This window comes from Eptesicus fuscus, chromosome 3 (genome assembly GCF_027574615.1).
Source record: "Eptesicus fuscus isolate TK198812 chromosome 3, DD_ASM_mEF_20220401, whole genome shotgun sequence".
In the NCBI taxonomy this organism is placed as follows: Eukaryota; Metazoa; Chordata; class Mammalia; order Chiroptera; family Vespertilionidae; genus Eptesicus; species Eptesicus fuscus.
Window position 1 is genome coordinate 34,113,049 of NC_072475.1, and position 23,890 is coordinate 34,136,938.

The 23,890-nt window shown below is 37.8% G+C and overlaps 1 protein-coding gene across 6 annotated transcripts in view; it reads left to right on the top strand.

Moving 5' to 3' along the window:
- NLGN1 (neuroligin 1) overlaps positions 1 to 23,890 on the top strand; it is a 698,104-nt gene that overhangs the window by 426,564 nt on the left and 247,650 nt on the right. The window lies entirely within an intron of this gene.

The window sequence follows — 23,890 nt, forward strand, 5'->3', positions numbered from 1 at the left end:
ACAATAAGAGTTTGAGGTAGCCTGTATAAATGTTTAAAGGATTGATTTTATATTATATCGGAGTCATTCACTAATGCAAATGGTAATTTGAAAGTTTGGCTTGTTGATGAATGACTGAATATTTCAGTGTAGCAGTTTGCTCTTTAGTGGTGGAGAAAAACTTTTAGTTTCAAGATTTCATTATTATGAATATTGGGGAGGGATGGGTAGCATGCAGTTAGAAAACAATACCAGCAAATTAGCATGCTCATTCTTACATGAATATTTGAAACTCAAAAGTAATATTGTATTCTTGAATGGGTGCTAAAAGCAAACATTTAGTAGTGTAGTCTGTGTTTTTATGTTTTGTAGCAGATTCAGAGAGGAAGAAATTTAAAACTATAGTCCAGAGGGGATAACAAAAACAGATTAACAGGAGAAAAGCATACAAATTTATTAAATGAAAGTTTTATCTGACACAGGAGTCTTCATATGGAAATTAAGACCCAATGAAACAGTTAAGCCTGAGCATTTTTAGTCTAGATTTGACCGAGAGTGGAAAACCATTACAGGACAAAGAGTATAAGCGAAGGCCTGTTCTTTCTGATTCCTCTGGGGAAATGACACTCCTTTCCTGTGGGTATCGGGAGAGCATCTCTCCCATCAGGGTCTACTGACCTGCTTCAGGGAAGAGGGGAGGTCAGAGAGTCCTTCCAGCACCTGCTATTTCTATGATCTGCTTTAGAACAGAGGATTTATGACAATTGAACACTTTTCGTAGGCTCTGCTTTTAGACAGATAAAGCGTTTCGGGGACTCAAATGTTTTCAGCTCAAAATAAACCTGATGCCAGTGTGGCTTATTTTGAGGTGTCATATCTTGACCCCTTTCAAGCTTCACATCTTTCCTATAAATGACTTTGCCAAAGAGTATATCTTTACTCAATAGTTTTTCCTTTCTCGCCTTTCCCCTTGATTTCTTGCATTCAATGAACCTATCTTTTTGCTTTGGTCTCTGGTAAAATAATTGAGTTGAGAAGAGTGGGCAGTGGGAAAGTTGAGAAACTAAAAACAAGATTGTGTGGAGAGAGAAATATATTCACACTCCAGGTCCCTGCAACAGTTGTCTTGTATTTCTTTGTATCTTTGAAAAATAATTTCCAAGGATTGGTGCTGGTCAATAATAATGAATTCATGGCTGAAATGGAAAACATAAGAGCAATGTAATAAAGTTTTCATAAAAAGAAATACTTTCAATTTAAAGAATTTTCCTTTATTTTGAGATTATATAACTCTCCCTTTTTCAATTTAAAACATCCCTCTGTTTAATGAAATGATGGTATTAGTAAAAGATTGTTTATTTTGTTTTTTATATCTCTCCTGAGAAAGCAATAAGATGGAAATTGCTTAATTTCCAAAATACTTATCTATATTTTAAATTTTTATTCTACAAAACACAATAATCTTGAAGGCAGTGTAATAGACTAAGAGAAGAAAGGCAGTCTGCTCAACATTCAGGTGAAGATGCACACCTGGGAACTGCCAGCCCCCATGGTTCTCGCCTTGGGAAAAAAAGCAGATCTGAGAGAATAACTCTGAATGCAGAAAAAAAAAAAAAGTGAATCAAGAGAAATGGAGACAGAGAGAAAGAGAAAGAAAAGTATGGGGAAGAGAGAGATTCAGAGGGCATCACATGTATGACTCATTACCTTGCAGTCCAGCTCTGCTCTTGACTTTAGTTACAAGAAATAATGCATTACCCTTTTTACAAGAGAGAGTTTGACTTGTGTTTGAGTCACTGGCAAACACATGAGTCCAGGTGAAGGAGTTTCTGGAAAGGGCAACGTCCAGCTTCCTATGAAAGGCCCTTGAACATTTGTTTCTGGAGCAATGCCTGACATCGGATGTGAGAGAGAATCTTCATGTGGGTTTGGTGGTTCAAGTCTGAGAGGAGGCTTCCAGACTGCTTCCTCTCCCCTCTCTAGGCTCTGTTGCATGGTGTTATGCACATGACCAGTAGCAGGTGGGGATCTCTGCTACCTTTGGGGAATTTCTGGTGCTCCATTACCTCTCTAGGTTTCTTGATGCATGCTTCATTGATTTCCATTTCAAGTAAGTCTCCATTTCAGGTCAAGTACTCCCTGGTGGTCAGGTTCCCCTGGTGGGGAACCCTGAAGGCTCTTCTCAACCCCAATAAAGCAGCTCCTTTTGTGTATTCAGTTTGCTTTGGGACTTATCTGAAAGCTAAGACGTTTGTTATTGTGACATACAACAAATTCAGAAAATCCTAGAATTTCAAAGTGAGAAGGAATACAGGTGCATTTAAATTTTCAAAGCTGAAGTACAGAAACTGATATAGTAGGCAGTCAGAGAGACATAAGCAGAGTAGGAGCAATAGGCCATTTATTTCTCCCCAAAACTTGGTGGCTTAAATATTATCATCTCCATTTTATAGATGACAAAACTAAGAGTTGTAGACTCACAGGGTGGAAAGCCCTAGGTGTCTAGCAACTCACAAAATTGAAAACACAAGTATTACAAGGTGGGATCTCTACCTCAGGTTGACCTTCCTTCACCTAGCTCATCATGAGATTTAGACCTCCTGATCTTTCATATAGCTAGTCATGTGGTAGACCCCTTCCAGGGGGCAAGAGAATAACCTCATATTACTCCCATACAAGCTCTTGCACAACCACTCCCTTTAACATTAAGCCCTCGGGACAATGAGGTTCTGGACTGCATCAAATAATCTTATGAACAAAGTTGACCACAGAGACAGAGTTTTGGTCAAACTAAAGAGAACATCTAAGACTAAGTTGTGTTTCAGCACCTGGCCCAGGGAAGCAGCAAAACAAGGCAAAGCGGTGCCACAGCTGACATCAGGCCCAGATGCAATAACTAATGAGCTCCTCCCCTCAGAGACTACAAGCACAAACCTGGAAAGCTGATGAATATTCTATTGAGACCATCCCCTAAGACCCCCGCTAAAATCCTCACCTCTGGAGACCAGATAAAAGCCCTTAAGATGAAGGACCCAGTGTGCACTAGCTCTAGAGCACAGGAGACCTTTCCCCAGCCCCTTCTACCCCTGGGCAGCCTTGCTCTCTCTCTTTAACATGCCCAGGCCTTTCCCCTCTCCTTCCTCCAGGGACATTTTCTTTGCCTTTCTTTCTCCTAAGCCCCAGGGACCCTTCTTTTACCTCTGTAACTTATTTCCTGAGTCCATGCAGCCTAGCTGGCTCAATTCTTCCGTGGCTTACTTCTTCTACCCCTGTGAATTTCTAAATAAAATTCTGCTATATTTGAGGTCCTTGGCTCTGAATTATTTTCTTAGCCAAAGTCAAGGACCAAAGTCTAATATCTGGTGTCATTTCACTGTTCACCAAATGAGGACCTTGGGGACTTTTATGATTTTCAACAGATTATTTTTACATACAGTTGACCATTGTATAACGTGGGTTTGAACTGTGTGGGTCCACTTAACATTTGGATTTTTTTCAGTAATTATATTGGAAAAACATTTGGATATTTCCTTATACCAGGAAGAAAGAAAGGAAGGAAGAAGGAAAGAGAGGCAATATGCCTTGTGACATTGTGTATCCCCTGTTGCGGCTCACATTTATCAAGCACCCATTGAGGGCCAGGGGTACTCTATACAGATACACCTCATTTAGTTCTCCCAAAAACTTGGTGTCTTAAATATTATCATCTCCATTTTACAGATGACAAAACTAAGAGTTGTAGACTCACAAACCTGCTATCTGCAGGAGCTGGGGGTCTCCTTGGAAAAGTCCTCCCAGGATATATACAATACTTTGTTGGTAATCATAGGAGCTCCCTCTTCTCAGGCATCTGAAATGCTGGCATCTGCAGCTGTTTGCAAGAGTGAGAAATGGGATATGGGTAGAAAGACATAGCATGAGTATAGTGAAATCTCAAGGGGATTAATGCCCATTACTTCCTTTGAGGTGGAAATTCATCATCACAGTGTGGAGAGGCACTGCTGTTAAATTCCCTGCCCTCTGCAAACAGCCATCTGTCTGAGATCTCCCTGAAGTGGCTGCCGTCCAGGATGGCTGTGTTGCTGCAGTCCTTGAGTGGTTGGAGCGCTGTAATGTCTATGTTAATAGCTGGGAAATAGCAGCGGCAGCAGCCAGACCACTCCAATGGAACATTTGCGAATCGGGGTAAGTTTGATTGAGCAGAAAAGTCACGCTGACTGTGTGATGAAGAGGCAGAACTGGTACTGGTGACAGGCCCTGCAGTCAGCAGCTGCAGATTTTATGGGAAGGGCAGACTGATCTGGGAAATGGGAAGAGCTGACTGCCAATAACACTTCAGGGAGTTTTGTTCAGTGCATCTCCCCAGCCCTTGTAAACCACCCATCACATGTAGAAGCTCAGGAGATAAAACAAACTTGCAGCATCACAAGGTGCAGGCAGGTACATGTGGATAGTAGTGTAGAGAAAAGAAATAAAAAACATAAAACAAGGCTTCGTTTTCATTGCAAGAATCCAAACAGGGCACCAGGGTTCTGTCCACTAGATCTGGGAACTCACAGCTCCCTGGTGTTACTAGCATCCCTGTAATAATATGACCTTGACCATAGTTAGACTACCACAGTAGAGCTTAGATCATCCAAAAGTCAGCAAATATTTTTAAATGCCTATTGGGTATATGGTGAAATATTAGGTATTTTGGCGAATAGAATAAGTGAGAGCCCATGATCCCTGCCAGTAAATACTAGCCTGTTAAATAAGTAATACAGGCAAAGCAGACTAAAGGAGTGTGTGTCTCTCTTCAGGAAAGTAGGTTATCTGCTAGGTAGAATCAATTATATTTTAAGGAATAGTGAAGAGGCTAGGATTGAGAATACTTTAGATTTATGGCCTTTGAATAACAACTCAAGAGTTACACTTTCTGTATTCCACTGAGAAAAATGTTCTTCCTATACATAAGACATTCATTTATATGTGGCCCTCCTTACACTTCCCCCATGATATTTCTGGCAAAAATAAAATAAAATATTAAAAAATCGTCATCATTCAAAGGCATGGAAGATTCCAAAGTCTTCTATCCAATAAGTTGAAATGGCTGGTAAAAGTCAGATTGCCCACCCAAGGGGCACTGTGAATCAACTCTTTTATAAACACCAAACTCCTTGAATCTTTTTATCTGCTTATTGAGAATGTAAAATCACCACTGCACCGTCAATCTAGTTATTGTTAAATAGATGGCTCTGTAGTGATGCCATTTGTATTTTGTGCCGTTTGTATTTTACTTAGACGTCTTTAAAAGAGAAAATAATAACATTCCACGTTTAATTGTACAAGATAAACAAAAATTAAAATGTCCACCTCTAAATCACACCCATAAATTTTTATGAGCCCACATTGTCCCTTTTTTTTTTTTAGCTCTTTCTTGCTAATATATCTTCTCATAGTAATAATAACAACTATTATTTAGTATATGTCTCCTGGGGGACAAGGATTAGAAATACTTTACATACATTATTTTATTTAACTACATTCTCAGTTCTGATTAATTATAAATTATGTAGATTTTTTTCTAGAAATCCAACTTTGAAAAAAGCCAAACACATAGGCTGAATTTAGATTTTCCAAATGAGAGAACAACTAGAATCATTAAGTAACTAGCCAATAATCTTTTTGATTTGAGATTTCAAAAGTATGATTTAAACATGACTTAAAAAACACAAATCAAAAATACAAAGCATAAACAAGGAAATTAATATATTATGTTCAGTGAAGAACACAAAGCTAAAAAGAAGAGGGCTCAAGAGAAGATATAATTAGCATCTGAAGTTGATGAAGGAGATTGTTATCTATAAGATACTAGGGATGTCTTCAAATCCACAACAATGTTAAGGACTCCAAGAAAAATGGACCAAGTATTTAGGAAAGAAAAGATGCAGAAAGAGAAACCCAAATTGATAATAAGCTTATTGTAAAAAGATGTTTAAATTCACTGACAACTAGGAAAAAATGCAAATTAAAAAAAAGTATTTTATATCAAACTAAAGGCCCTTCGTGCACCAGTGGGGTCCCTCGGCCTGGCCTGCAGGGATTGGGCCAAAACCGGCTCTCCAACATCCCCCAAGGTGTCCCAGATTGCGAGAGGGCAGTAGTTGGGTGATGCACCCCAGAATCAGGATCCCTCCTCTCTGGTTCCTGGTGCATCACCCAAGAACCACAGCTGCCAAGTCATGGCAGCTTGGCAGCTCCTGCATTAAGCATCTGCCCCCTAGTGGTCAGTGTGCATCAAAGCTACTGGTCGGGTGGTTAGACAGTCACTTAGGCTTTTATATATATAGATGGACTGGCAAAAACTAGACAGGTGAGGAACCTTCAAGATTGTTGAGGATGTGGGAAGCTGGGAACACTTGTACACTGTTGACAGGAGTGTAAACTGAATTAGTCTTTATTAGGCAAAGGTTATCACTGTGAAAAAGGATTTATATGACTACTATATGGCGTTAGGTATACAACAGAACATAGCTATAAAAAATCCTATATTTAAAAAGTCATGAAGAAACAGCAACTTGTATTTTGTGAGGAATATTTTCTTATATCTTAACCCTTTGCACTCGCTTGCTTTTTTCTCGAGCTGCTACCGATGCTAACCGTGACGAGTCACACTCGACATCTGAGTACAAAAGGTTAAGAGGGGGAAAAGCCATTTTATCAACAGCTTCTAACCCTTTAGTGAAATTGAAATTAGCTAAAAAAAAAATTAAAAATTGCCAGGTTGGCATGGCTCAGTGGTTGAGCGTCAACCTATGAACCAGGAAGTCACAGTTTAATTCCAGGTCGGGGCACATGCCCAGGTTGTAGGCTCGATCCCCAGTATGGGGCATATAGGAGACAGCTGATCAATGACTGTTTCTCATCGTGGATGTTTCTATCTCTCTCTCCCTCTCCCTTCCATCTCTGAAATCAATAAAATATATTTTTTAAAATTATTTTCATATATAGTTATTTAGTTCTCTATTTCCAGAGGCCAAAAACTATGTCATCATTTGCCTTGATACTAATGCATAGTTTTGGATGAATAAATGAATAAAAACTAATGTAGACTTTTTAAAAAATCCTAATGTCCAATACCTACATACAGCCACATGGCTAATCTTAAAAATAATATGATAAAGAAAAGAAAAAACACTACTAAAATGTAGCCTTTGTCACAATACTACTCATATAAATAAATTTAAAAAAACGCACAGATAAATACACAACACTACTACAAATATTACAAGCATAACTCCGGACACATTTTAAGCATAATAGAGTATGAGGCAGGGGGAAGTTTGATGAAATAGGGGGTCAGGAATAAAAGGGGGAAATAAATAACTTTAGAATATTTATCATGATTATGTGCCATCAACTGTTAGGAATGGCTAACCCAATTCTCACCATTTGAGATCCAGTAAGCAAACAAAATTCCCTTCTATTATATAGTTATTAACAGCAAATGAAGAGCTTGAAGCAAAGTTACAAAATTTCTGCTCCTAATCTTACTTTCTTTGTATATCATGTACTGATATTTTACTAAATATTTCCACAAAACATTCATGCTAAAAGGATTATTATAATTCAATTCAAAAACATTTATTAAGCTTCAGTTGTGTGTGAGAGATTGATTGTCCTAGGTGTTCAAGAAGATTATAGCCTGAGGAGTAAGCCAAATAAAACTTGGCTAAGTTAGGTTCAGTTCCATTTAAAAAATGAAAGGAAGGAAAAGAACTAACAGCAGAAATTGATCTTCACCAAAGCTTTCAAACAGCATAAGCCAATACTGAAGTTTCTGCATAGTGTAACACCCAGAAGGAGTTCCAAAAATGTCATTTACATGGCTGTCTGACCAAACTCCTATTTATGCTACAACTGCTCCCTCCAAAATTCATCTTCTCTCAACAACCCCAACCTTTTTCTCTCAAACCCTCTTCTCCAACTTTTGAATTTGTTTAGTTTATCATTTCGTAATATAGATACCCCTATTTCTCATTTTGAGCTCTGCAAATCTACTCATTACCTTAATCAGCAAAGCATAAAGCTAGTGGATAAAGTTCAGAGGGAAAAGTAATAAATACTCACACAGAGCCACATCGCTTTGAAGCCAGATGTATTTCAGAATTCCATTTCAGGATTTTGGAATAAATATGTTGCATAAAAATCACCACTAAGGAGATTGGGCTGCACTAATATAATAACAATTACATTATTTGTTGTGACAAAAGAGTTATATGACATAGAGACTCATGTCACACTATATGTCATGTCACTTCAGGTCAAGTTTTGCCCCCAAATAAATTCAGATCAGGTCAAGTTTTGATGTAAAATGAGTTTGAGAAAAAAAACAAAACAATTTTTATTGCTTTTTGAATTATGAAGTTAAAAATAGAGGAATGTGATATTGTACATCAGTCTCAAGGATCATAATCATGAGATAATTTTCATAAAATTTGTAGGTTATTGTATGACATGATAAATACACAGTGGGTGTTGGCTCTGATCATTCTTAATAATAGTATATACTTATATGACCTTGGAGGACTCATGCATTACTGCATTTAATCTATACAACCACTCTTTAGTTAGGTTTTTATTACATCAATTGTGTATATGACAGGGATACTTAGTACCTTTCCAAGAAACATCTGGATAGTTTGATGTCAAGTTGAATTTCTATGTAAGGTATGTGATTAAAAGTACTACGAGACATGTGCTTTTAATTATACACCACACTGTGATTTCTAACCTCAAAGAATTTTCCTCTGATCAAAGGTGACATATTGAACACATATATTTACCTATTCTCCCTCCTGCAACCTCACTAAAATAATAGTAAAGGCATATTTAAACATACTTAATGCATGGATGAGGGGAGGAGAGGGAAGGTGGGGAAACAAAATTTTGGAATCTCAAAAGCAGATGGACAAATATTAAATGGTTAAAGAGTATTACTCAAAATGCATAAAGGACTTAAACATAAGACGGGAAACTATAAAAATATTAGAGGAATCCACAGGCAGCAAAATCTCAAAAATATGCCAAAGCAATTTCTTCACCGATACAGATCCTAGGGCAATGGAAACTAAAGAGAAAATAAACAAATGGGACTACATCAAAATAAAAAGCTTTTGTACAGCAAAAGAAACCATCAACAAAACAACAAGAAAGCCCCCTGCATGGGAGAACATATTTGCCAATGTTTTCACCAATAAGTGTTCAATCTCCAACATTTAGAGAAAACTCATACAACTTAACAAAAGAAAGATAAACAACACAATGAAAAAATGGGCAACAGACCTAAATAGATACTTTTTGAAAGAAGACATAAGGAAGGCCAAGAGACATATGAAAACATGCTCAAAGTCACTAATCATCCAAGAGATGCAAATCAAAATGACAATGCAGTACCATATCACACCTATCAGAATGACTATCATCAACAAATCAACAAATAACAAGTGCTGGCGAGGATGGGGAGAAAAAGGAATCCTCGTGCACTGCTGGTGGGAATGCAGACTGGTGCAGCCACTGTGGAGAACAGTATGGAGTTTCCTCAGAAAACTAAAAATGGAACTCCCATTTGACCAAGTGATCCCACTTCTAGGAATATATCCAAAGAAACTAGAAACACCAATCAGAAAAGATATATGCACCCCCATGTTCATAGCAGCTCAATTTACCATAGCTAAGATTTGGAAACAGCCTAAGTGCCCATCAGCAGATGAGTGGATTAGAAAACTGTGGTACATCTACACAATGGAATACTATGCTGCGGTAAAAAAGAAGGAATTCTTACCACTTGCAGCAGCATGGATGAAACTGAAGAGCATTATGCTAAGCGAAATAAGCCAGTCAGAGAAAGATAAATATCACATGATCTCATTCATTTGTAGAATATAATGAACAACATAAACTGATGAACAAAAACAGATCCAGAGACAGAGAAGTATCAATCAGAACATCAAACCTCAGAGGAAAGGTAGGGGAGGGTGGGGGTAAGGGATAGAGATCAACCAAAGGACTTGTATGCATGCATATAAGCCTAACCAATGGACACAGACACTAGGGAGTGAGGGCATGAGTGTGGGGGGGGGGTAGGGGGACAATGGGGGGATAAGGACACATATGTAATACCTTAATCAATAAAGAAAAATAAATTAATAAATAAATAGTATTAAGAAACTGAATTTTCAATCAAGAAGCAATTCAATCTATAATACAGAATCCCCAGGAAGTTCAGGAAGTTAACAAATTAAGTAACTCTGGAAATGGGGATAAAATTGGAATTAGAAAGGGTTAAAACCTTCTAGAAGCAGAGAAACAGAACATCTAAAATAAAAATAAATAAATAAATAAAAACACAAAGCGTGGACGATGTGGCTAAGTCATCGCGCTTTGACTCATAACCAAGAGGTCACCAGTTCAATTTCTGTCACAGCACATGCTTGGGTTGCAGGCTTGATTCCTAATAAGGGGAGTGCAGGAAGCAGCCGATAGATGTCTCTCTCTCATCAATGTTTCTATCTCTCTATCGCTCTCCCTATTAAAAAAAAACACACAACATATTTTAAAATAAGGAATGCTAGAAATCCCAACCACTGAAGCTGGTCTTTGATGGTCTCCTTAATAGACTTGACACAGCCAAAGAAAGAATCAATGAGCCTGAAGACAGGTCAATAGAAACTTCCCAAACTGAAAAGCATATTCTCTTGAACAAAAGAAGTAAAAAGGCAGAATGGAATAGCCAAGAGCTGTGGGACAATTTCAGAAGGTGCAACATATGCAGTAATATCAGAAGAGAAAAATAATGGAGCAGGAGAATGTCTCTAAGTAATAATGGTAAGGAACTTTACAAAATTAGTGACAGGCACCAAAACTACATCTGGAAATCCAGAGAACACCAAGCACAATAAATACCAACTAAACAAACAAAAAACACAAAAAACTACAACCAAATAGGCATATCATATTTAAATTGCAGAGAATCAAAGATAAAGGAAAATCCTGAGAGAAACCAGAGGAAAACAACTTGTCTGTAAAGAAAGGAACAAGGGTAAACATTATATGGGACTTCTCATCAAAACCATGCAAACAGGAAGAGTGGAGTGGAATATTTATAAAGTGCTGAAAAAGGAAATGAAATCCATCCATCTAGAATTATATATCCAGTAAAAGTACTGTTCAAAGTAAAAGAATTAAAGATTTTCTTACACACACACACACACACAAAAAAAAAAAAACAACCCTGAGGGAATTCATTTTCAACCGATTTAATTTGCAAGAAATGTTAAAAGAAGTTCATCATGCCCTAGTCAGTTTGGCTCAGTGGATAGAGCGTTGGCCTGCAGACTGAAGGGTCCCAGGTTCAATTATGGACAAGGGTACATGCCCATGTTGCATGCTCAATCCCCAGTATGGGTCGAGCAGGAGGCAGATTATCAATGATTCTCTCTCATTATTGATATTTCTATCTCTTTCTCTCCCTTCCTCTCTGAACTCAATTAGATAGATGATAGATAGATAGATAGATAGATAGATAGATAGATAGATAGATAAAGATAGATAGATAGATAAAATATATATAGATATTTAAAAAAATTTCTTCATGCAGGAGGAAAATGTTGTGTATCAGAAATTTGAATCTACATATAGAACAAAAGCACTAGAGAAGGAATAGATAAGGCAAAATTGAATCTTTTAGTTTTCCTATTCTTAATTGACCTACAATGTAACCTTTTAAAATAGTAATAGTGACAATGGATTGGGTGATTATAGCTTATAGATAAATAAAGTGAGTGACATTAATGCTACAAGAGATGAAAAGAAGAATTTTGATTCCTCTGTTATAAATCACATGTACCACATGTGAAGTGTAAAATGTTTTTTTTTTTAATCTTTATTGTTGAAAGTATTACATATGTCCCCTTTTCCCCCATTGACCTCTTCCAGCACACCCCTGCCCAGCACCCCAAGCCTTCCCCACCCTATGGTCTGTGACTATGGGGTATACATATATGCATACAGGTTCATCTTTTCCCACCTATCCACTCGCCCCAGCCTTCCCTCTGATGTTAGACAGTTGTTCAATGCTTCTTTGTCTCTAAATCTACTTTTGTTCATCAGCTTATGTTGTTCATTAGATACCACATATGAGTGAAATTATGTGATACTTTCTCTGACTGGCTTATTTTGATTAGCATAATGCTCTCCAGGTCCTGCCCATCAGCAAATAATTGGGTTAAAAACCTGTGGTACATCTACAAAATGAAATATTATGCAGCTGTAAAAAAAAGAAAGAACTCTTACCATCTGCAACAGCATGAATGGACCTGTAAAATATTATTTGAAGGTGGATTTAGGTTAGTTTAAAATATGTATTATTGCCCGGCCGATATTGTTCAGTGGTTGAATGTCAACCTGTGAACCTGGAAGTCACTGGCTCAATTCCTGGTCAGGGCAGATGCCCAGGTTGCAGGCTCAATCCGCAGTCGGGGGCTTGCAGGAGACACCCAATCAATGATTCTCTCTCATCATTGATGTTTCTATCTTTCTCTCCCTCTCCCTTCCTCTCTAAAATCAATAAAAATATTTTTTAAATGTGTATTATAAACTGTAATGCAACCACTAAAAAATTATAAAGAATTATAATCTATACACTAAAAGTGGAGATAAATAGACTCATATAAAATACTTGTTCAACATCAGAGAAGGCATAAAACAGAGGGTGGGGGGAGAGGACCAAAGAGATAAAAAGAGCAAATGTAACAAATAGAAAAGAATTACAAACTAGGTAGATGTAAATCTGATGATAATAATTTCTTCAATTGTGAATAGCCTAAATAGACCAATTAAAAGACAGATTCTGAGAGTGGATAAAAAAAACCAAGACTCTAATACATATGTCTATGAAAAATCTATTTTAAATGTGAAGATTCAGATAGGTAAAAAATTAAGGGATACAGAAATGTATGCCATGTTAACCCTAATCAAAACAATGCTGGAGGAGCAATGTGAATTTTAGAGGAGATTACATGTGTCTAACATCATAACAGATGCTATTCTTTTCATTATCTCATTCATTCCTCATGAAAATCCAATTGGTGGGTAGCATTTACTCTATGTTTGAATATAAAGAGATTGATAAAATGTGGGAAAATGGCATTGCATTGGCTTCCTTTAGCTAAATAAGTTCCATTGAAACATCAAACAGAAAATTGGCATTTGAAACTGCAAACAGTGACTCAACACACCATTATATTTGTTAATTTTGTATTACATTGATTATTGTCATATAAGCCTATTCAAAACTGCACACACTGTTACTGTGCCCAGGTAGGCAAGAGACCCAGGAAGGCATGTGGCCAGCAGAACCTTTCATGCCAGCGTTTTGTCATGTGTGGTGTGTGGCCATCTTGTCTCATAGGTTACTGATGTCATACAGTCTCTGTCACATGTAATCCTGGTGGCAATCTCCACTGTTCCCCAATGTCTCACAGCTTTGCCTCATGGCTTAATATTGGGTTAGGTATGTGCTTAGTACATTTCATCTCCCTGCCAAGTTTGAGTTTGCTCCACTTAATGCAGCTCCTGCCTTGGTGTCCTGCTACCATTTATCATCCATAAGCATCTTACCCTACAGAGCAGGGCTGAAGGGAGTGTGACTTCAGTGTTGCTGGGGCTGGCTGGGATCCAGGGTCTTGTTGCCAATGGACTGCAATTCCACTTAAAAATGCGAAGGGCTGATGGTGTTGCTGGTGAAACTGCCTGAGAAATTCACATGCTGACAAGTCTACATCCGATTATCAATGCCCTGTACGTCAGTATTTCAGGCCACTAACCTCATTCATGGTTATATGACCCTCTGAACCACTAACCTTATAAACTCCACTTACAAAATAGACAACATATTTATTATTTGGGAAATGACATGGTTTCGGATATCTTCACAATAATGAGATAGCGTCTTCTTATTATGAAATGTACATAGCAATTCATGACCTTAAACAAGAAACCAAAATATTAATGCTAAAATATAAATATTATTCTTTAAAAATATTGTCAATCAACTAGAGGACATTAGCAAGTAGATCCCAGATTATAATTTAAAAAGTAAAATAAAAGAAACAAGCAAATAATTTAACCTTGATATTAATGCCACTGGTTTCCTTCACACTTCCTAGCTTTGGGGGTTTGTCTTAAAACTATTGCTTTTATATAACATACTCATATATCGTGAGTATAATATGCCAGGTAATCCTTTAAGCATTTTATAAATATGAAATCATTTGATGCTCTAACAACTGTATGAATTAGGTTATTATCCCCATTTTATTGATTAAGAAACTGAGGTACAAAAAGCTTGAGTAACATTCCAAAAATCACAGTTAGAAAGTGGTGGACCTGAGCGTACTACCAGGCAGAGGTGATGCATAATCTGAGATTACAACCACTTCGGTGTTGTAAAATTTCACTATTACCTCAAGCTATCTCCACTTTTTATGGAAGCATGTCATTCCTCAAACACAGTGGTTCCCAACCTTTTTTAGGCCACGCCCCACTTAAGCATCTCTAAAACCCCATTGTTTCCCCTCCCCCCCGTGACATATAATTCTTATTATTTTAAAAGTGAACTCCTATTCACATGGAGGAAGCCTAAAAGGCCATTAACTTGCTCTAAACAAGCTTCCAAAGAACATGGAATCCATGAGAGAGAAAAATAAAAGAACAAAAGGGCAATTGAAGTACTGAGGAAGAAATCACTAAGAAACTGTTAGAAAAATAAAAAATAATATGAAGTGATATGAAAGAATAGCAAATAAAGTTTCAAAACATATAATAGAGAACTGAAATGCATAAATATGTCACAATATATATTTATATGCTGTATATGAACCATAAGAAATGCAAAAAATTCACTGTTAAAACTCATTCTCAAATTGCCCCCCTTAAAAATCAAATTGCCCCCCTGTGGGGGGTGTGCCCCATGTTGGGAACCACTGCTCTAACAAATCATGATAAGGACATTCTAGATGCTCATTGATTGCAGAGGAACTAGACAAGGAACAAAGGAGTTCAGTTTTTACCCAAAATTAAGAATTAAATGCACAGCGAAGTTTAGTGACTTGCTCACAGAAGCCAAATGAGATTTACAGCATTAACAGGAAAAATCTGATGAGAATTATATTGCCCAGGGTCAAATATGGACCCTTGAGATAAATTTAAACCAACAAGTGTCAAATGAATGAGGCAGCCTGAGGTAGGCAAGACAGCAGGCTGGGGATCACAAGTGAAAAGTTCTAGTCTATCTCGTATCCTGGAACAATTGTTTATTTTGGGGGAGTCAGAGTATAATCTTATAGTTTCTGCAGTCAGACAAACTGAGTCTCCAATCTGGGTTATTCACTTCTTCCCTGTGAGTCTTGTCTTTGGGGGATCCATGCATAGCTTCTTACTTATTTTCTTCAAAGCAGACATGTTTTCCACTTCTTCTTCTTCTTCTTCTTCTTCTTCTTCTTCTTCTTCTTCTTCTTCTTCTTCTTCTTCTTCTTCTTCTTCTTCTTCTTCTTCTTCTTATTATTATTGACTGACAACATCCAGCTAGACAGAGCAGACCTTACTTAGAAGTGTGTTTATCGAACTTGGCAGCCATGAAATTCTGCATAGCTGTACTAAAGTACTAGCTTTGTAAGTAGCTACTAATCTATGTTCTGGGAACACAAAGCGAATACAGAGACTAGGTTCCTGACTTCAAAAAGCTGGTTTTAGTAGGAAAGATAGATGTTGAAGTGTGCTGAGGTACAGATGGGTCAAGGTTATTAAAGGGTCAAAGAGAAATTAGGGAGCAAAACCAAAACAAATTCTCTCTGGTGACACTTCATGCTTATGGGAAGAGGTTTTAAGCACTGAGTCACACTGTACAGGCATCCTTTCAGTCACCTCTGTTTATGTTTCAAAATTGGGTATTGTTAGGGATATTTTCTCCATACACTAGATTCAGAAGCAAGTGTTCCACCTTCCTGCAAAGCGGGCTGTTGCCTACCAGTGAAACTGAGCTCCTGAAAACATCTCTTGGTATTAGACGCCACAGTGTTGATGGAAGCACTGGTGATGCAATGTCCCTCAAGGCAAATGCTAAGTGACATCCAGCTCCATGGGCAGGTACATTTAGACAGTGCCATCGCACAAAATACTGTCTACTAATAAGCAAAGGTGAGGAAATAGGAAGCCAAACAATTCAGATATTAAATAAGATTGACAGTTAAGGATGAACTTGAATTTGTAGTGTGTTAATTTAGGATAAGTATTTTTTTTAAAGGCTAAACATGTTAATCATGGCATTTTGTAAGTTTTAGCACATTTTGCTTTCTCTGAAGTAAACACATGAAAAGAGTAATTAAGAGCTATAGATGAAGAGTAAGAGAGTGGTTTTGAAGACATTAATTAAGTGGTAATTTAAACAATAATAAAGTACAATTGACAATGTGGTGAAATATTATTGAAGAAGGCTGTTGCAAGGACTGTGGTTTTTATAGTTTGAAGGAGAAGGTGTTGATGTAAAAATAAGGGCAGATATGATGGCTAATATTAATGCCTCCAGTAATGATAAAAATAAATTGAATGAATTTTATGATGCAAATACATTTTCAAATATGGAAAATTATGTTTCTTATTCAAAGAATGTTATGAGGCATGAAGCCTCCTACAGAATATCAACTAAAACAAGGTAATAAGAGAGAATGTGGTAGTTAGCGTGAATATAATATACTTAATTGAATATAATACAATTCTCATTTACAGGTTTAACTCTGTAAATCTCATTTGGCCTCTATGAGCAAGTCATTGAATTTTACTGCCCCACTGAATTGTTAGGTTTTGGTAAAAAATAAAAATATTTTGCAGCAATGTCTAATTGTTCTGTGGCTAGTGGACAGGCCTTTTTACTCAGTGAGATCAGTTGATCCATTGAGATGTCAGCCATTCCATCTTTTGCTTGGTTCTCAATTCATTCACAATATCAACATGTAATTTAACTGTATCCTGTGCTCTTTGTGTGATGTGAAATACCTTTTTGGAAAAAGATTCTCAGCAGTAAGCCACATCTATGGCTTATCCTAAGGATAGCCTTTGCAACATGTAACAATTAGTGATAAAGTGTAGTAAAGTTTTAAACTAATAATACCAAAAATAAAGTTTAATGTCACCTTTTTCATCTCATCTCCAAGTACTATTCAGAATGTCTATGCATGTGCTTTGTCTTATGGATATTTCCTCTAAAATCACCCACTGAATTCATCACTGGTAAAATTAAGGAAACCTCCCACCCCCAACCCCCATTTTTCCTCCCAAAAAACAACAACAACAAAAAAAAACCCCAGCAAACTAAAAACAGCAATTACAAAGAGTTAAAGTCTTTTGATTTGGGAGGGGGGGAGGGGGGAAACACAAACTTACATTCTGGGTCCTACACCTCTTTTGTTTCATTTTCTGATTACCTAAGTGACCTTTCATAAACCCTTCTTAAAGTGGTCCTTTCCCTTTTCTAGGAAGCTTGAGGAATAAGAAAACATATTCCAGCCCCCTCAATCCCTTTCCTCCCAGACCCACAGTAGTCAGTGATGCTTGCTTATTTTGTATTTTGAAATATTACATAATTGCTTCATGTACATACCACTTGAGGAAAAGAATGTGCAACATTTTCCTTTTACATGCTCCACACAACCTACCATAATCTTGAGCATCAAAAATTGCTCTTTGCCTGTACACATTATTATTCACTTAGCTAGCTCCAATTTCAGCTGAAGTTCTTTCACAGAGTATGAGGCTCCCTAGGCATTCAAAACAAGAGAGGCTGTCTTAGAAGCTAGTCATTTAGGAAGCAAGCATCCAGTCCCTGGCACGTCATACTTTTACCTTCAGATCCAGAACATCATTTTTACCTCAAAAAAAAAAAAGTGATTTTATGGAAGGGCTGTTCAATATCCCTAGGTTAATTTTTGTATTTCCAAAGCCTTTTCTTTGGCTCCAAGTGACTCCCCTACCCCCACCTTGCCTTGAGGATGAAGCATTCAAAGGCTTCAGGCAAGAAAGATAAGACACAGTAAGTTATTGAAGCTATTGGCGCTCACTCCTTGCAAAGGACAAAATATATACACCTGAAAAATGAAAACAGCAATAGAGTGATTCCCAAGGCCAACAAACGCAGTCGGGGTTTCTGGCGGTGAGGGTACAAAGGAGAGTGTGTTTGGAATCGTTCGTGTTCACGGTGCCTTTGTAGGCCTGTGACTGCCTGTGCTTAGGAAGATAAGAAACATTGAGAGGTAACAATTTTCTGCTTAAGAATGTGAGAAACTAAAGTAATAAACGTAGGACCTTCATGTTGCAGCAACAGTAGCTGGAAAGTTTGTAGAAGTCGAGCTGCTGATGAGCCCAGAATAGAAATAAGGCCAATCCTCTTTCCTGAAAAATGATCTCTCTGAGGTCAATTTTGGTTAACTCTCACAATTCAAAGGTGGTTTCTTCTCTCTCTTTGACTTTTCATAGCATTTGACATACTATACATGACACTCAGACTGATGCGATTCTTCTGTTCTCTTTCTTTTTGCTTACTCCTTCTCCTTTTCAGGGAAAAGGGGCCGGGGATGAGGAAGGCTAAATGTCCACCATGAATCTACCTCTGATTAGCTCTGTGTGTTGTGAGGGGAGTGCGGGAAAAATAAGTCTGTTACTAGGAGAGGTCAAGAACACCTATTAGAAGAAACTCTGAGCAAGTGATTGCCATCTTTGTACAGGAGAGATGAGTAGTAAAAGCTAGGCAGGGAAATCTGAATGGATTCCAGACTCCACTAGGGGATTGCAGTTGAAGTGAAGGATAAAGGAACCAACACCTACTGAAGCTCAACTTTGTGCTGGCCACCTCATTCATTCATTATAAGTGGAAAAATTGATAAACTACATCAAAATATAAAACTTCTGCTTATTAAAGGACACCGTTGAGAAAATAAATAGGCAATCCACAGAGTGTGAAAAAATATTTTCAAAACATATACGTGAGCCATCATTGTCTCATTTCATTTTTAGAAAACTCCTTCAGGTAGAAATTAAAATTTCCCCTTTCCCAGATGAAAGAACATCAGAAAGCTTTAATTTTTTAACAATGTGAATTTCATCATTAACATTTTATTACACTTATTTTACTATGTATTTACTATGTATTGATGAAAGTTTTACAGATGTCCCCCCTGTCCCCCATTAACCCCTTCTAGCACACCCCTACCTCCCACCCAGTCCTTCACCACCCTATTGTGTGTGTCCATGAATTATGCATATATCCACACAAGACCTTTGTTTGATCACTTCCCACCCACACATCCTCCTATGCCTTCCTTCCCTCTGAGATTACTCAGTCTGTTTCCTGCTCCCATATCTTTGGATCCACTCTGATAATCAGTTTATTTTGTTCATTAGATTCCACATCTGAGTGAGATCATGTGATACTTGTCTTTCTTTAACTGGCTTATTTCACTTAGCATAATACTCTCCAGGTCTTTCATGCTATCTCAGAGGGTAAGAGATCTCTCTTTTTTACTGCTGCATAGTATTCCATGGTATAAATGTACCATAGCTTTTTTATCCACTTGTCTGCTGATGGACACTTGGACTGTTTCCAGATCTTAGCTTTTGTAAATTGTGCTGCTATGAAAATAGGGGTCCATACTTTCTTTCTGATTGGTATTTCTGGTTTCATAGGCTATCATCCTAGAAGTGGGATCACTGGGTCAAATGGGATTTCCATATTTAATTCTTGAAGAAACTCCATACTGCCTTCCATAATGGCTGCACCAGTCTGCATTCCCACCAGCAGCATACTAGGGTTCCCTTTTCTCTACATCCTTACAAGCACTGATCATTTGTTGATTTGTTGATGGTAGCCATTCTGACAGGTATGAGGTGATACCTCATTGTACTTTTAATTTGCATCTCTCTGATGATCAGTTACTTTGATCATTTTTTTCATATATCGCTTGGCCATCTGTATGTCCACTTTGGAGAAGTGTCAATTTAGGTCCTTTGCCCATTTTTTAATTGGATTTTTCTCTTCCTTTTGTTAAGTTGTATGAGTTCCTTATATATTTTGTATAGTAACCCTTTATCAGATGTATCATTGTCAAATATGTTCTCCCATACAGTGGGCTCTCTCTTAATTTTGTTGATGGTTTATTTTGCTGTGCAGAAGATTTTAATTTTCATGTAGTCCCATTTATTTTCTTCTTAGTTTCCTTTGCCCTAGGAGATGAATCTATAAACATATTGCTACAAGAGATGTCTGTTATTTTGCTGCCTAAGGTTTCTCCTAGGATTTTTTTTTAATTTAAATTCTTTATTGTTTAAAGTATTATATAAGTCTCCTTTTTCTCCCCATTGACCTCTCCCAGGCCGCCCCCATGCCCCAGCACATGCCCTCGCCCCCCACCTCCCACCTGGGTCTTTGTACATTGGTTTTGCTCATATGCATGCATACAAGTCCTTTGGTTGATCTCTTACCCCCTCACCCTCTGCCTTCCCTCATAGATTGGGCAGTCTGTTTGATGCTTCTGTGACTCTGTTTCTACTTTGGTTCCTCAGTTTATGTTGTTCACTACATTCTACAAATGAGTGAGATCATGTGATAGTTACCTTTCTCTGACTGGTTTATTTCACTTAGCATAATGCTCCCCAGTTCCATCCACACTGTTGCAAATGGTAAGAATTCCTTCTTTTTTATAGCAACGTAATATTCCATTGTGTAGATGTACCACAGTTTTCTAATCCACTCATCTACTGACGGGCACTTAGGCTGTTTCCAAATCTTAGCTATGGTAAATTGTGCTGCTATGAACTTAGGGGTGCATATATCCTTTCTGATCGCTGCTTCTGTTTTCTTGGGACATGTTCCTAGAAGTGGGATTACTGGACCAAATGGGAGTTCCATTTTTAATTTTTTGAGGAAATGCCATACTGTTCTCCACAGTGGCTGCACCAGTTTGCATTCCCACCAGCAGTGCAAGAGGATTCCTTTTTCTCCGCAGCCTCTTCAGCACTTATCTTTTGTTGATTTGTTGATAGCCATTCTGACAGGTGTGATATGGTACCTCATTGTTTTTTTGATTTGCATCTCTTGGATGATTAGTGGTTTTGAGCATGTTTTCATATGTCTCTTGGCCTTCTCTATGTCTTCTTTTGAAAAGTGTCTATTTAGGTCCTTTGCCCATTTTTTGATTAGATTGTTTATCTTCCTTTGGTTCAGTTGTATGAGTTCCCTATAAATTTTGGAGATTAAACCCTTATCAGAGATAACATTTAAGGTTATTATTGTAGGTACTTATTTATAATTCTGTATGCCTAGGTTTTGCTCTCTCTGTTTTCTTCTCATTATAGCAGTCCCTTTAGCATTTCTTGCAATGCTGGCTTGGAGATGATAAACTCTGTTAGCCTTTTTTTTTGTCTCCTCATTTTGGCTGCCTGTTTAGGTCTTTGACTATTTATTAGGTAGATCTGCTATGCCTCCCAATCTCTAGTGCAGGACAGTGTCAAATGTTGTTTCTGACTAATTAGATCAGGCAAAGATTTAAAGCCACTAGAGACCTGCCTCTGCCCGCAGACTGATTGGATTCAGACAATTGTCCACAGGTGTGGCAAGATGTTTTCTAACAGGGTGGGGCCATCCACTTGGAGGCTTCTGCCTGGAGGCTAATTGTTCCCAGTCTGCCTCAGAAACTCCACAACCTGGGGGAAAGGATTTTTCAATAGAGTGGGTCAACTGTCTTCACCCCAGGCAAAAACCACCTGGATAGCAAAAGTCTACCTGAGAAAGATGACCTCCAAATCTTAAGGAAATGACTCAGCACAGGAAAACTGGGGTGACTGCTTTCCAAGCTCTAACTCCAGAGCCCCCAACCCTGGCTTTTGCTCACTCAGCTCCAGTCCACTCTGCCCTCCCTCTGCCTGAACGAAAGGTGAGTGGCTGCATATGAAATTTCGTTCATTGACCTTTTAAGAAGGTGCCTGCATTTCCAGCCATCTCTCCCTGACAGACAGCAACCCTGCTGCTTTTCATAGCCAGATGTTATGTGAGTGCCTTTCTCAGTTCTGGTGCTCTCTGCTGGGGGTGGCCAGCTTGGGGATTATACCCCAGAGTTCTCAGTGGTAATCCTCCACAGCTGAGATATCTCAACAGAACTTTAGCTGCTGTCTGTGGGAGCACAGCCAGCCCTTTTGCACCTCTACCCTTCCTACCAGTCTCTATGAGGTCTCCACTTTCCGTCCTTGGTTATCAGGGTTCTCTCTAGCCAGTCTTTAGCTGATTATTCAGGTTGTGTTTATTTTGTATTTTAGTTGTAATTACAGTTTGGTCCTGGGAGTGTGTCAGTATAGCATCCACTTACTCCACCACCATTTTTAAACCTCCATTGATTTTCAGAAAGAGTGGAAAGGAGTGAGGGAAGAGAGAGTGAAACATTGATGTAAGAGAGACACATCAATTGGTTGCCTCCTGCATGCACCCTGACTGGGGCCAGGGATTAAATCTGCAACCCAGCTATATGCCCTTGGCTGGGAATCGAACCTGGTACCCTTTAGTGAGCAAGCTGATGATCTAACCATGAGTCACACTGGCCAGGGATCCATGTGTTTTCTTAATGGTATCTTTTTTTAAAAAAATATATTTTATTGATTTTATTACAGAGAGGAAGAGAGAGGGATAGAGAGTTAGAAACATCGATGATAGAGAAACATCGATCAGCTGCCTCTTGCACACCCTCTACTGGGGATGTGCCCACAACCAAGGTACATGCTCTTGACCAGAATCGAACCTGGGACCTTTTAGTCCGAAGGCCGATGCTCTATCCACTGAGCCAAACCGGTTTCGGCTTAATGGTATCTTTTGATGCATTAATATTTTAATTGTAATTTATCAATTTCTTTTAAAATTATTTTTATATGATCTAAGAAATCTTTGTCTAGTTCCAAGTCACATAGATATTCTCCTGTATTTTTATCTAAAATCTTTAGTATTTTAGATTTTACAGATGGGTCAATGTTTAAATTAATTATTGTGCATGATGTGAGGTAGATGTTGTTTATTTTTTAATGTGGATGTTCAATTTTCTAGAACTCTTAGCTGAAAAGACTCTTCTTTTATTGGTTGCTTTGGTTCTTCTCAGCAACTTTCAAACAATTTACCCAAGATTTCAGATCTAGTAGGCCATGAAACAAAATTCCAAACTCACACGTGACTGAAAAAGGCCATTCATGTTCATTCCCCCAAAATCTATGGCTAATTAAAAATAGTACTAATAAAAAGAGCCAAAAATTAATAGTCGCTGTACTAAGTTTTTTAGCATAGATTATTGCATTTAACTTTCAAATCAACTCTATTAAATAAACATCTTATTATGCCCACTTAGAAATGAGGAAACAAACTTAGAGTGATTGAAATAATTTGCCTAAGTCACACAGTTTGTAAGTGACAAATTAAAACTTAACCACAGGTCTGAGTTTTCAAACTGTTCTCTTAACCAGTGTGATATATTGCTCCATAATGGAGATCATATATTTTACCTGGTAAAAAGTGATTTAACATTAGCTTAGAAGTAGGCATAGCTTAGAACCTATAAGATACCTGAGAAAATATATGTTTCTGCCTTGGCCAGGTAGCTCAGTTGGTTAGAACACCCTCCCAATATGCTACAGTTGTGGGTTTGATCCCATGAGTCAGAATCAACCAATAAATGCATAAATAAGTGGACCAACAAATCAATGTTTCTCTCTCTAACCAATAAAAAATATAAATTTCAAAACAATATTTCTTTAAACGGTATCTTGATGTCTTTAATGAGTATGTTTT